We start from the raw sequence: 12,579 nt of genomic DNA on the forward strand, positions 1-12,579 counted from the left end.
TACATGCATATCCAAGGTATCTTGCTACCTAAACATACATATATATGTTTTGTAAGGTATTTTTGCTGTATACATGCATATCCAAGGTATCTTGCTACCTAAACATACATATATATATTTTGTGAGGTATCTTTTTGCTACATACATGCATATCTAAGGTATCTTGCTACCTAAACATACATATATATATTTTGTGAAGTGTGTTTTTGTTTACATACATGCATATCTAAGGTATCTTTCTACCTAAACATACATATATATATTTTGTGAGGTATGACTACCTTCCGAGCTTGTGCTCGTTTTATTTAAATTCCTAGGATCATGAGCAACTAGGTGTGTCTTACTATGAAAAGTGATCAAATAACAAGCACAGATTCAAAAGGTACTAGGTTGCCTCCTAGTAGCGCTTCTTTAACGTCTTTAGCTGGACGCATGATGGCTTGTAGGTCACGGACCTAGTACTTTGCTTACCTTTGGCTTTGGATTTGGTCGCCTGCTGGTCGGCCATGTGTCGTAGGCAACGCTCTAACCTTTTTGCGGATGAGCTGAGGTTAACTCTAGAGGTGGTGGCGGTGTGTCTATTGCCCGCTACCGACCATCCCCAGGCTGCTGTGGTGTTTCGCCCTGCGCCTGCCTGGAGACGCAGTACTTCTTGATGAAAGCTCGATTAGTAGGGGGCCTGATGCCCTTGCTGGAGGTGACAGGTACTCCGTAGAACTGACAGAGACCCGTGATTAGAGCTTGACAACTCCAAGACCCTGTTGGACTTCTTCGGGTCCACTGGGTGTCTTGCAGGCGCGATCCCTGCAAACAATAGATGAAATCAGAAATCAGTTGAGCGATGTGCATACTTACCTATGATGATGTGACCTTGTCGGGGGGGTACGAGCACCCTGTAGGACTGATAGAGGCCCGTAACCAGAGCTGGAAACCCCAGGGCCCTGTTGGACTTCTTCAGGTTCACTGGGTGTCTTTGTGGGTGCGATCCCTGCAAACAAATAAATGGTATCAGAAATCAGTTGAACCATATGCATACTTACCCATGTCGGGACGACACAGACCAACTGATACTTCCGCAGGGGGAGATTGGCATTGCGGTCGCTGGGCAGAATGTTGCTAAGTAGCAATGTCATCTATATCTGTGTAAGAGTGGTCATGTTGGTGCGCATGGTCCGCACTCTTCTCTTTGCAGCGGCACGGGTGAAATCTTGCCCCAGTATGCATAGTAGCTGTGTGATAGCCTCCCTCTCTGGTTGTGCTCGCACAGTTGGCCCTCCTCCAATATCAGGGGGTGGCCCAGGAACCGTTAAAAGGAAACTACTGGTCCCTTAATCGGGAGTGCAAGTCTCGGTTAAGCATTTAAGGACAGAGGACCTTAAATTATCTTAAGGTGTGGATATGGAGCCCACTGAAAGTGAGGACGCGTAGTCCTCTAAAGGCGAGGGCGTGTAGCCCTCTGAAGTTCAGGACGTGTCGCCTTTCGAAGGCGAGGGAATGTAGTCCTATGATGGCAAGGACGTGCAATCCTCTAAAGGTGAGGGCATGCCCTCCTTTGAAAATGGGGAACATGTAGTCCTCTGATGGCGAGGACGCGTAGTCCTCTAAAGGTGAGGACGTGTAGTCCTCTGAAGGTGAGGGCGTGTAGCCCTACAAAGGTGAAGGCACATGACCCTTTGACGACGAGGACGTGTAGTCCTCTGACGGTGAGGGTAACTAGTACCCAAGGTGAGGGCGTGTAGCCCTCTCAAGGCGAGGACATGTAGTCCTCTAGAGGTGAGGGCGTGTAACCCTCTGATGGTGAGGGTATGTAGTCCTCTCAAGGCGAGGACGTGTAGTCCTCTCAACGGTGAGGGTAACTAGTACCCAAGGTGAGGGCGTGTAGCCCTCTCAAGGCGAGGACTTATAGTCCTCTGGAGGTGAGGGCGTGCAGCCCTCTGATGGTGAGGACGTGTAGTCCTCTCAATGGTGAGGGTAACTAGTACCCAAGGTCCACCCTTATGAGAAAGCAAGAGATCGACTCATCGAGAGGGCCGGTCATCCCAAATCCACAAGATTTGGACATTAGATGTAGGAAATCTATGCAGTTGACATGATTTTTAGGGATGCAGATGCATGCAACCTTTGTCGTGAAATTTGGTAAATGCGGACTTCATTTGAAACAATGCAATGTATGGAAAGTTGTACAATGTTCATGACATTCTTTCCCTATTTTGTGATTTTGATTTTGATTTAATTAATTTTTTTTTTTTTTTTTTTTTTTTGGAAAACACAGATTGACTGTCCTTTTGAAAGAGGTGATAATTCATGCAACCTCATCCTATCTTTTTTGCAAATCTCTCCGGGAACTCCCTCAGAGTGTGTGTTCTGTTTGATTTAGTCACTTGACCATTTTGGAGTGACGGCAATGGAGTCGTTTGATGTTTGATCAATCCATTGAAATCCTAGGGTTTGTCCCCCTTTTTTTTTGTTAAAAACATCGATGGGTGAGAACTTTTGATCGGCCCCTATGTTCACTTGAGGCTCATGCACGGTGCCCCTCATTGCCCTAGTGTAAGGCTTTGAGGTACCAATCGTTGTCTTTCGTCATGACCTTGTAGGAGGGAACCTATTGGGTGAGAACTTCTAATCTGCCCCTAGGTTCGCTTGAGGTTTTTGCATGGTGCCTTTCGTTTCCCCAGTGTAGGGCTTAGAGGTACCAAGTGTTGTCTTGTTTTCACGACCTCGTAGTGAGGAAGAATGAAAGAAGTTGATTCTTGCAAAAAGAATTTTCCAAGGACGAGAAATAGTTGAAGGATCTTTCAGTTGATGGATTAAATTAAATGACTCCTATGTAGAAGCAAGATGTTTTGATGTCTTGATGATGCTAAAGGATCAAGTGCTTCTAAGTTTTATTCAAGACAAGAATCCAAGAAAGTCAAGATATATGATCAAGTTTGATCTCTTAGAATCTTTAGGAAGAAGTTTCCCAAATTGAAAACAAACAAAAGGTTTGACCAAAGAATTCTATCATTTCAATTCGAGATTTGCTCTCTGGTAATCGATTACCAGCAGTTGAAAATGTTTTAATTCAAATTTTTAAAACCTGTAATCGATTACATAAGTCTTGTAATTGATTACCAGAGGGGATTTTCAGAAAATAATTTCCAAGAGACATATCTATTCAAATGTTTTATGAACGGCCATTCAAATGTTTTAAAGAGAGTTTTCATTGCCCAAACAGTTTTATCCTCTCGAAAGATCAAGAGTTTTTCTGAACTGAAATGTCTTATCCTCTAAAAAAGATTCCTTGGTCAACCACTTGCATATTCAATAAGGAATTTTTGATTGATCTTCATTTTACAATCTACCTCTTTTACGAGAGACCTCTTCTTCTCTTCTTCTTATTTCTGAAAAGGGATTAAGAGACCGTGGGTCTCTTGTTGTAGAGGATTCTTGAACACAAGGCAAGGGTTATTCCTGTGTGCATTGTTAATCCGAAAAGAGAGATTGATAGTTCAATTGGGGAATAGTCTTTGCATCTTAATTCAACCCCCCTTTTTCTTAAGGTAACTGAGGCCATTTGTCCAACATCCTATTCTTGATAACTCACTTCTCTCTAAAAAGACAAAATGAGGTCACATGAACGTCTATATTTTTACTTGAAAACACAGTCAATCAAATGCCTTATTATTTTTTTTTATTATTTTTTTATTTTGAAACTTATTTGTTTTGAACTTTGCTCGTTGTTTTACGGCACCCCCACCAACGTGCAAGATGAGTAATCTCTGATTGAACGGTCTTGGAAGTCAACACTCAGGAGCGCAGGTTGCTTGAGCAAACAGACCAATGGCTTACACCCACATTCCGGTGAAAGTTGAATAAGCAAACATGCGTTTGTGAGAGGATGAGGGACAAAGATATCAACTTTATCCATTTCATTTAACATTGTAGCTGTGGTTTACAATAATGGCATAAACTTGGAAACCCTGATGAGTCATTAGGGACACCTAACAACAGCTTTCAAAATTGCCCCATGTGTGGCATTTCTTGTCAATGTCAGGATTTACACGCAATTCTCCTCAAATTTCAGCCAGCCCGTATCAATTAGACTTCACACTTTATGCTTCGGGGTCATACAATGCTCAATGGAATGCCCCAGGGCTCCTCCACGATAAGCACACGTTGCGTTCGAGTCGTATCCTCAGAAAAGTGGAGGTTGATGAACCTTGGCTAGGGTTATGGCTACCATTGAATTATCAAGTAGATATGGGAGCAAGTCAGCATAGGATACTGGAATTGGGGTGAATTCTACAGGCTTTCTCGCTGCAAAATTCACTTCTTGGTTGGTGTTTTTGGTTTGTGCTAAAGGTGGTGTTCGTCATTGGAAGTGCGATAGACAGGCTTTGTGGTTGATTTAGGGATGGCCTTTGTGGATAACTGGGTGGTGGGTAAGGAGGAGGTTTGTTATTGACTGAGTAATGACATTGTTGGGTTTGGTGGGAAACTTGGCCGTACAGGAATGGCAATCACAACATGGGTTTCTCCTTCATCCTCACCCTCTTTATTTGCCCCAGTTTTCTCAGTCGTCCTAGTAGGATGATCAAATTTGCCTCTTTTCGGACCCACATTGATCCTTTCACTGGCGAAGGCCAAATCTGCAAAGCTTTGAGGGTGCGCAGCCCACCATCTTTTCATAGTAGAGTACCGATAATGTGTCTACCATCACGATTATCGTCTCCCTTTTCATTATTGGGGGTACCACCTGGGCCGCCAGATCCCTCCACCTTTTGGGCGTGTTCTTTGAAAGATCCGTCCCCCTTTTTGCACATGTTCTGTAGTTGCATCCTATCCGAAACCATATCAAAATTGTACTGATACTGCCTAACACAGGCAACCATTAGGTCCTTCCAAGAATGGACTCGTGAAGGTTCCAAGTTAGTGTACCAGGTAACAGCTACCCCAGTAAGACTTTCTTGGAAGGAATGTATCAGCAATTCCTCATCTTTTGCGTATTCCCCCATCTTCTGACAATACATCTTTAGATGGTTCTTGAGACAAGTAGTCCCCTTGTACTTGTCAAAGTCCAGCACCTTGAACTTGGGAATGACCATGTTTGGGTATTAGGAACAACTTTCCTAGGTTAGCAAAGGCATAATCTTCACTTCCTTCAATGGCCCTGAGCCTTTCCTTTAGATGATCCAACTTTCCCATTCCTGCCATAGTCATGAGGGTTTTTAACCGCTGTGGAATGCAAGAGGTGCAGTTGTGGGTGATACTGAGGGCCCTCCAAAGGGTGTTGTAGGGTATACCACCAACTGCTTGCCCTTCGGTGGTATATCCGAGCCAAGGCTCGAAGTCGGCTAGATTGTGGTGGGGAATTTCATGTGTCTTTCCCATGGTTTGAGAGATATGTGCCTGATGAGGTTATTGGTTCTCAATGAGTATCGGAGTGGAGTTATTGAGATTTTCATTGAGAGTGTATGCCACATTGGGTGGTGTATAGTTGGGAGGCAAGCCATATGATGGGAAGGCGTGCTCGTTTTGAATTTGCACATCATGGGGGCCGCCCGTACTTCCTAAATCTTTGCCTACCATATTTGAGGTTGGATGATTCATTTGCTTGAGGCCGGATGGGGACGTCGGGTTCACCTTAGCAACAACGCTGGTAGCGGCAATTGCAACCGCATTGGCTTCCATTATCTTCTTCACGCTCATCATGGCCTCCATCATTGTGGCCATTTTCTCTTTAATGGCCTCATGTCGGCCTTCATCTTCTCTTGTATCTCCTCTACTTCACCCATTACTCTAGCTCTAGCACAAGTTCGGTAAGGGCGCCGTAAAGCGTGTCCTTTTCTTTTTGATAACAATGATTAAGTTCATTTTATTTTATTTTTCAAGAAAAGAATGCAACGAGCAATGCAACCAATGAAAAGCATGGATGCATGCGAATGATGTACAGTTGAAGTATTGCGAATTTTTACGCAAGATATGGGGTTGAATCAATTTAGATTTTCAACATGGTCCATGACATCTTTGTCAAGGTGAAACTGGAAGTAACAAGGACATCAATAATCCTAAATATGTTTGGCAGTAGACGAAGCAGTGATGTGACTCGATTCATCTTTTGCCCCAATTTTGCAAGACGGTTACTTCCATATTTCAACTTGACTTGATGAACCTTTTTGTAAAAGCATGAGTTTGGTTCAACCCTATAATCCAAGGAATGGCAATTCTGATCGCCAATACTTCAACAACATCTCATAGGGATGAATGACTCGGGCATACTTTAAGCTTATGCATGGAAAATGTAATTATGAAATTGAGATGCCCGAAGATACACCATTTCCTAGTTAACCATGCATTAGGTACCATGTTCAATTATTTTGTTTTTAAGTGAAATGGGTTTATGATCCCAACATGGTTGGCTCGTGGTGCCTAACACATGAAACTAAGAATGTAGTGTGAAATTTCACGCTTCCCCCTTTTTTGTTTTTGTTTTGTAGAGGAAAACGCAAGGATGAGCAAACATGAAAACAAATGGTATGCAATTTTGCAGATCAAAAAGTTTGTTGAACGCATATGCATGATGATGCCATGACTCATGCAAAATGTGAGGCCGGAATATGATAACGGACAAATGCAGGATATGTCCATTATGATGTTATGAAGAGATGCTTATGCGATGCATGATATGAATGCATTTTACGGACACGAGAGCCCGGAAAATTATCTCTTCTTACTTGCGCATTTGGGGGCGCAGTGCCCCATGTGTACAATTAAGAAGGTGATATGGACCTTCCGGCTTCCCGTGACAAAGGACGAGACCAACATACAATGCATGCTAGAGATAAAATGCGGGAGTGACTTGATTCGCACTGATTTTTGGAGTAAAAACGTGGGATAAACTCATTTTATTCAAAAAGTTATAACTAGTCAAGATCTGAGCGACAATACAAACTTCCTAGCGGTTTCTAATCATATGGTCCATTAAGTCTATCATCTGTTGACAATAGCTCAGAAGTCTGTGGATCTTCTTGGGGGCGGAGTAGGTGTCCGCCATTGCTTTGGCCTTGGCTAGTAATCGGGGAAGTTCTTGACTCCTGTTCAAAGTAAGAGCAAATCGGTCCGTCCATATTGTTGCCTCTTGGTGCCATGAATCAATTACCCTCTCCCTTGCTTCGCTTTCTGCTAATATCTTGGCGTACTCATCCTCTAGCCTTTGCTCGTGAGTCGCCACTAGATTTAGCTTCTCTTTGCACTCATCGATGACGGCCCACATATTCCCTTCAGTCTCGCTTAACTGTTGGGACAAATTTCTTTTCGACCTAAGGTAAGCCTTTAGCTCGTCCTTCAAGATCATGCCTTTGACCTGTGATGATTCCTTTCACCTCTTCGGAGCTTGAGTTTGCTATTGCTGCCCTATAAAGCCCCTCAAAACTTTGCTGGCACGTGTTCTTCCTTTCGGGCCTTCTTGGTTTCTCATTCCAAGGCTTCAGCGGTGGCCATATTGACGTCCCTTAGTTCATCATACTCTTTTCAGACTTTGATGGCTATGGACTTGAACTTCTCTTCGACTACTCGGGCTCTTTCAAGCTCTGCCTTTAGGGCTTGTACCTCATCACTTTCTTCCGAAGCTTTAACCTCATCGTCCCTCACAGTCTTTAGATTTGGGAGCCAATCCAATCCTTGTGTTCGGACTCTCAGCCACTTATGATAGCTGCTGATGATCCTATTACTGCTTCCCCTAAGCTCTTTGTCCTTTCTTCACGCCGCATCCCATGCCTTGCGAACTCCTTGGAGTACCCTCGCGTTGTGGTCACTAAAACCCCGTGCGATGAAAGGCGTGATGCTTTCGTCTAATGGCGCTCCTCTCATGGGGTAGCCAAGCTGGTGCACAACAAACAATTCTTGCGCCGCTCTTTTCACATCCCCGGTCGAACGTGTCATACATGGCCAAAATGGCGACGACCGGGCTTTCCTTGCCATGATGAAAGGCGAGGAAAGCGTCAATCGCTGCTAGGTCCACTAACCCTTCCATATTCGGAAAGAGGACAACTCCAAAGATCAAAAGCGCCAAGATGTCAATAAAAGAAAGCCCATTCGCCTTGATTTGCCAAGGCCTTTGCCCTTTCCTCCAAACACTTCCTTGGTACTCCGACTACCCCATTCCTGTTTTGCTTTACACGGTCCAACTCTTGTGCTGAGATTTTCACCACCTTGGCAACTCTTGTCGTGGAGGGATAGAACCCAGAGAAAAGATATGGCTTCCTTCCTCCCAGTGGGCATCCCAGGATTTCTTCAAACTCTTTCACAGTTGGCACTAGTTGGAAGTCCTCAAATGTGAAGCACCTTAGGGGCTGGTCATAATACTGGGAAAGGGATGCAATCGATTCCATGGAGACTTCTACCCTAGCTAGGTCCCAAATCTTACCATAGGCTTTGCGGAAGGCTTGCCGTTGAAGTTGACCCATTAATTGCCCCAACTTTCATAAACTGGTGACCTCTAAGCTCTTGATTTTGACCTGATAGAACCTTTTTTTAAGCGAAGGCTTTTGACTTGATCCCATGTTTTACTAAAGTGAAATAAAATCTAGTGCGAAACAAAACTCCTACATCTATCATCGGTGGAATGGATGAATGCATGAAGAAATGCATATGACACAGATGCAATTTACGAATACGGGAGCCCGAGAAACTGTCTCCTTCTTAGATACAACGTCTAGGGGTAGCAAAGTGCCCCAACGTATGTATTTAAAACGGTGACACGGACCCTTCGTTGGTTTGCTAAAGTGAGGGGATCAAAGGCGAAACCTACGCATGATGCATATGCGAAAGGCACAACACGGGGATGTACATAGTACGACAATATTCACAAACAAATATAAGCAAAAGGGTATATGATACTTATGCATGGCAGTGTGAAAAATGGCACGCAACGTGTTTGCTCCGTGCCTCTATTTAAGGGACCTATAAGGGAGAGAACTAACTAGGCTTTTAGCAATAATTCCCAAGGTAGTTATATCTCTCTTGATGGTTTCTAGAGGTATCATCCCCTTTGACGAACATATTGTAGCAGTAGGGACTACTAGCAACAATAGGTTTTCAAAGAGAAAAGCTCTAGATGAGGGTTCACTGTAATCAAGCAAGTCGGAGACCTAGCATGATTACAGATTCACCTCCACTCCTTATGCTCCCATGAACCCGGGTATAGGGCCCTTTTTCACTCACAGTGTGTGCAAATAGTGTTGGTGTTTGTGTGCATCAAATGAATAAATATTTACTTCATGCATACATTCTAAAACACACTAAAAGAAACAAATAGTTTATACACACAAGAACATAAAACAAATAAAAGGGAAACCAACAAAGGAGAAAGTCATGATAAAACATTGCACAAGATTAAATGGCCTAACTCTCTAAAAACAGTCCCCAGTGGAGTCGCCAACTGTCGCAACCTACCCTTCGGCGGGAGGGCGACGCGTGACTCGCGGGATGCGTGTTCCACGAAAGGAATACGCGCGGAGTCGCCACCAACGTTTATTTGAGGAAAACGTCGGGAAAACCGGAAAAGACGCGATCTACGAACTTTTTAGTGAAAGGTTCGGGAGTTGTATTTACGCACGGGGAAGGTATTAGCACCCCACACGCCCGTCCCAAGGGACGGCAGCCTTTAATCGAATGTGCAAACATGACTTTGATTTTTATGTTCCCTTTTATGTTCTTATATCCTTTATACCCTTTTTATATTTTTCTTTTTTGTGGTCGACAAGGATGTTTCCCTTTGCTCCTACGTATTCCTCAATTTGTGATGAGGAAATCAGACCTACGTAGTTCTTTCGGAACAAAGTATTTGGTTAAGTTTGTTTTTGTCTTTTTTGCAAAATGTGTTTTTATTGAACAAAAGGTCATTTAAGGTGTTGAACCATTAAACGGTCTTTTGATTTTGAAAGGGGAGAAAAGTTAAGGCGTTGGACCATTAACGATCTCTTGTTTTTGAAAGGAGAGAAACGTTAAGGCATTGGACCATTAACGATCTCTTGGGGTGGTCGACAAAAGCGGGGCTTTTGCTCCTACGTATCCTCAATTGCGATGAGGAAATCAGACCTACGTAGTTCTTGCAAAAGCGGTAAAGTTACATGTTGATTTTATGCTTTTGAACGGTCCATGTTAACCGATAAAAGCAAAGAGGACCGTTTAAGGCGTTGGACCTTAAAACGGTTTTTAGTGATTTTCGGACAAAACTTGATTTGTGAGTCTATTTTAGTCTTAGTTTCACTTTGGTTATTAATCAATTCATTCAAGGAAACTTCCAAAGAAAAACGTCCGATTGATTTTTTTGTTTTATTTTATTCAAAGATATTTTGTTTATTTTATTATTATTTTTCAAGATATTTTGATTATTTTATTATTATTTTACTTTTTTGGTTTAACCGAGGTTATAGCGTGAACGATCGGTTAGATTTCATTTTAAAAGTGATTAAATGAGATTACAACACAAATGATCGGTTGAAATTCATTTTATCATTTATTAGGTGAGAAAACGGCTTAAATAAACGGTAAAAGCGCGTTAAAGACGGAAGAAAAGAAATCGAAAATAAAGATGAAAGCTTAAAAAAACAAGAAATGAATTGAAAGTCTCGGATTCGAAAACTTACCCGTTGAAGAACGAAGAACGGATGAAGAACGATGAAGAACGGACGAAAACCTTCACGGATTTGCTTACGGAAACATCTCGGAAGCGTTACGGAAGCACCTCGGCTTGGATTTTCTTCACGGAAACAATTTTTTTCACCCAAAACAGCTGAAATACATAGCCAGGGGGCTGAGGGATCATTAGAACAGCCCCCTTCAGCCTTTTTATAGGAAAAAGGGGGAGGAGGTTGCCGCCCAGCTCGCCCAGGCGACCTTAGCTCGCCCAGGCGAGCTGGGTTGCTTCCTCCAGAAGCAACCCAGCTTCAAAAAACGTTCTGGAAGGCCCAATTCAAAATTTCGAAATTGCTATTTGCACCCCCCCAATTTTGATAAGTTCACCCCCCTCTTTCGTAATTTACGGAAAAGTTACGGAAGCCTTACGGAAGCATATAGGACTTGATTTTCTTCTTTTTTTCTCTTCCGTCTCACCCGTATTAAGTTAATTATGCTTATTTAGAGTTATGGGAATTTTACGGAAGCATTACGGGTGTCCCGGAAGCCCCGGAATCCCATTTTTCAACAAAACGGGGGGTGTGGTGGCCATCTAGCTCGCCCAGGCGAGCTCAGCTCGCCCAGGCGAGCTAGGTTACTTCAATCTTAAGCAAGAAATTGCCCAGAAACCTCTAGAAGGGCCCAGATTCGAAAATTACTGTTTGCACCCCCCATTTTACTAAATACACCCCCCTTTGGCTTTTTTTGGTGATTCTTTTTTCGTAAAGTTACGGAAACTTACGAATTTCGTAACGATACTTGTTTTCTTTCCGTAATGTTACGGAACCTTGCGGATTACATAATCATCCCCTTTTTGACTTACGGAATGTTACGAAACCTCACTTAATTATGCAACGATGCTTCCATTTGATTTCCGGTGTGTCACGGAAACTTACGGATTGTGCATCAATATTTTTTTGGTTTTCCGGCATGTCTTGGAATTTCACAAATTGCCTAATGATGGGTGCCAAGCACCTCACAAGGACCAAAGAAAGGTCGCATGTCACCAAGCAAAGGTCCCCGGACGAAATTAGGGTATGACACCCCTATTATGGAAAGAATAAAGGACACAAAATCCTTCACCTTATTGTCTTATCCCTTGTCTGATTGAATATGCTCATCAATAATTTTGTCAATGAATTCATCAAAGTTAATTTTATGTAAATACCTCTTGGCAAGTTGATGGAAATTCAAACTTCAGATTACCACAAAATTATATTTAATAATACAACAATTCTTATAATAATAATAATAACAAAAAAACATCCTTTCATGTGAAAGAGAAATAATTAACGTTATGGAATGACTAATGGATAAAGAGAAACAATTAATATTAAGGAACGGTGAATGGAAAAAAAGGAAGAAAAAAAAAAGGTGGTGGTGAAAAAAGGAAATAAACAATGAACCTTCAATGCCGGAGTGAAAGATTCCAAACCCTAACCAATAAAGGTATTATTGAGAGGGGTGAGGTCATAGACATTCAACACCACACGTGTGTTGTTGTTCTTGTTGTCATTGGCATCAGATTTTGAGGTAGAATTGGAGTTGTTGTTGTTGTCGTTCGTCGTGGTCCCCATTATTTCAGAGAGAGAGAGAGCGATTGATGTCTCTGCCTGGCTCTCTATGATTTCCTGGGGCAACAAACAACAAACAACCTTGTGTTGCTAATCCCCCAAAAAAAAACACTTTAGCTATCAATTATCCTAAATTGATTCATTCATTCATTATTTATTATTATATATGCGACATCTCAGTGCAGATATTACAACGTTAGACCAAACACCGCGAAACCCGGATTTGGCTCTCCGCAAATTCTTCGTTCTTTTTTGTTATCACAATCCGTGCCACGTGTGCTGTATGTGTGTTATTCGATGCCGTTAACCTGCGAAACGACGCTTGCTGTGCTAGATGTTCTGT

At 42.6% G+C, this 12,579-nt stretch overlaps 1 pseudogene; it reads right to left on the minus strand.

Annotated features, from left to right (window-relative positions):
- LOC100776743 (deSI-like protein At4g17486) overlaps positions 1–12,270 on the minus strand; it is a 20,400-nt pseudogene extending 8,130 nt beyond the window's left edge.
- Between the last annotated feature and the right edge of the window lie 309 nt (positions 12,271–12,579).

Source organism: Glycine max, chromosome 6 (assembly GCF_000004515.6).
Source record: "Glycine max cultivar Williams 82 chromosome 6, Glycine_max_v4.0, whole genome shotgun sequence".
Classification (NCBI taxonomy): domain Eukaryota; kingdom Viridiplantae; phylum Streptophyta; class Magnoliopsida; order Fabales; family Fabaceae; genus Glycine; species Glycine max.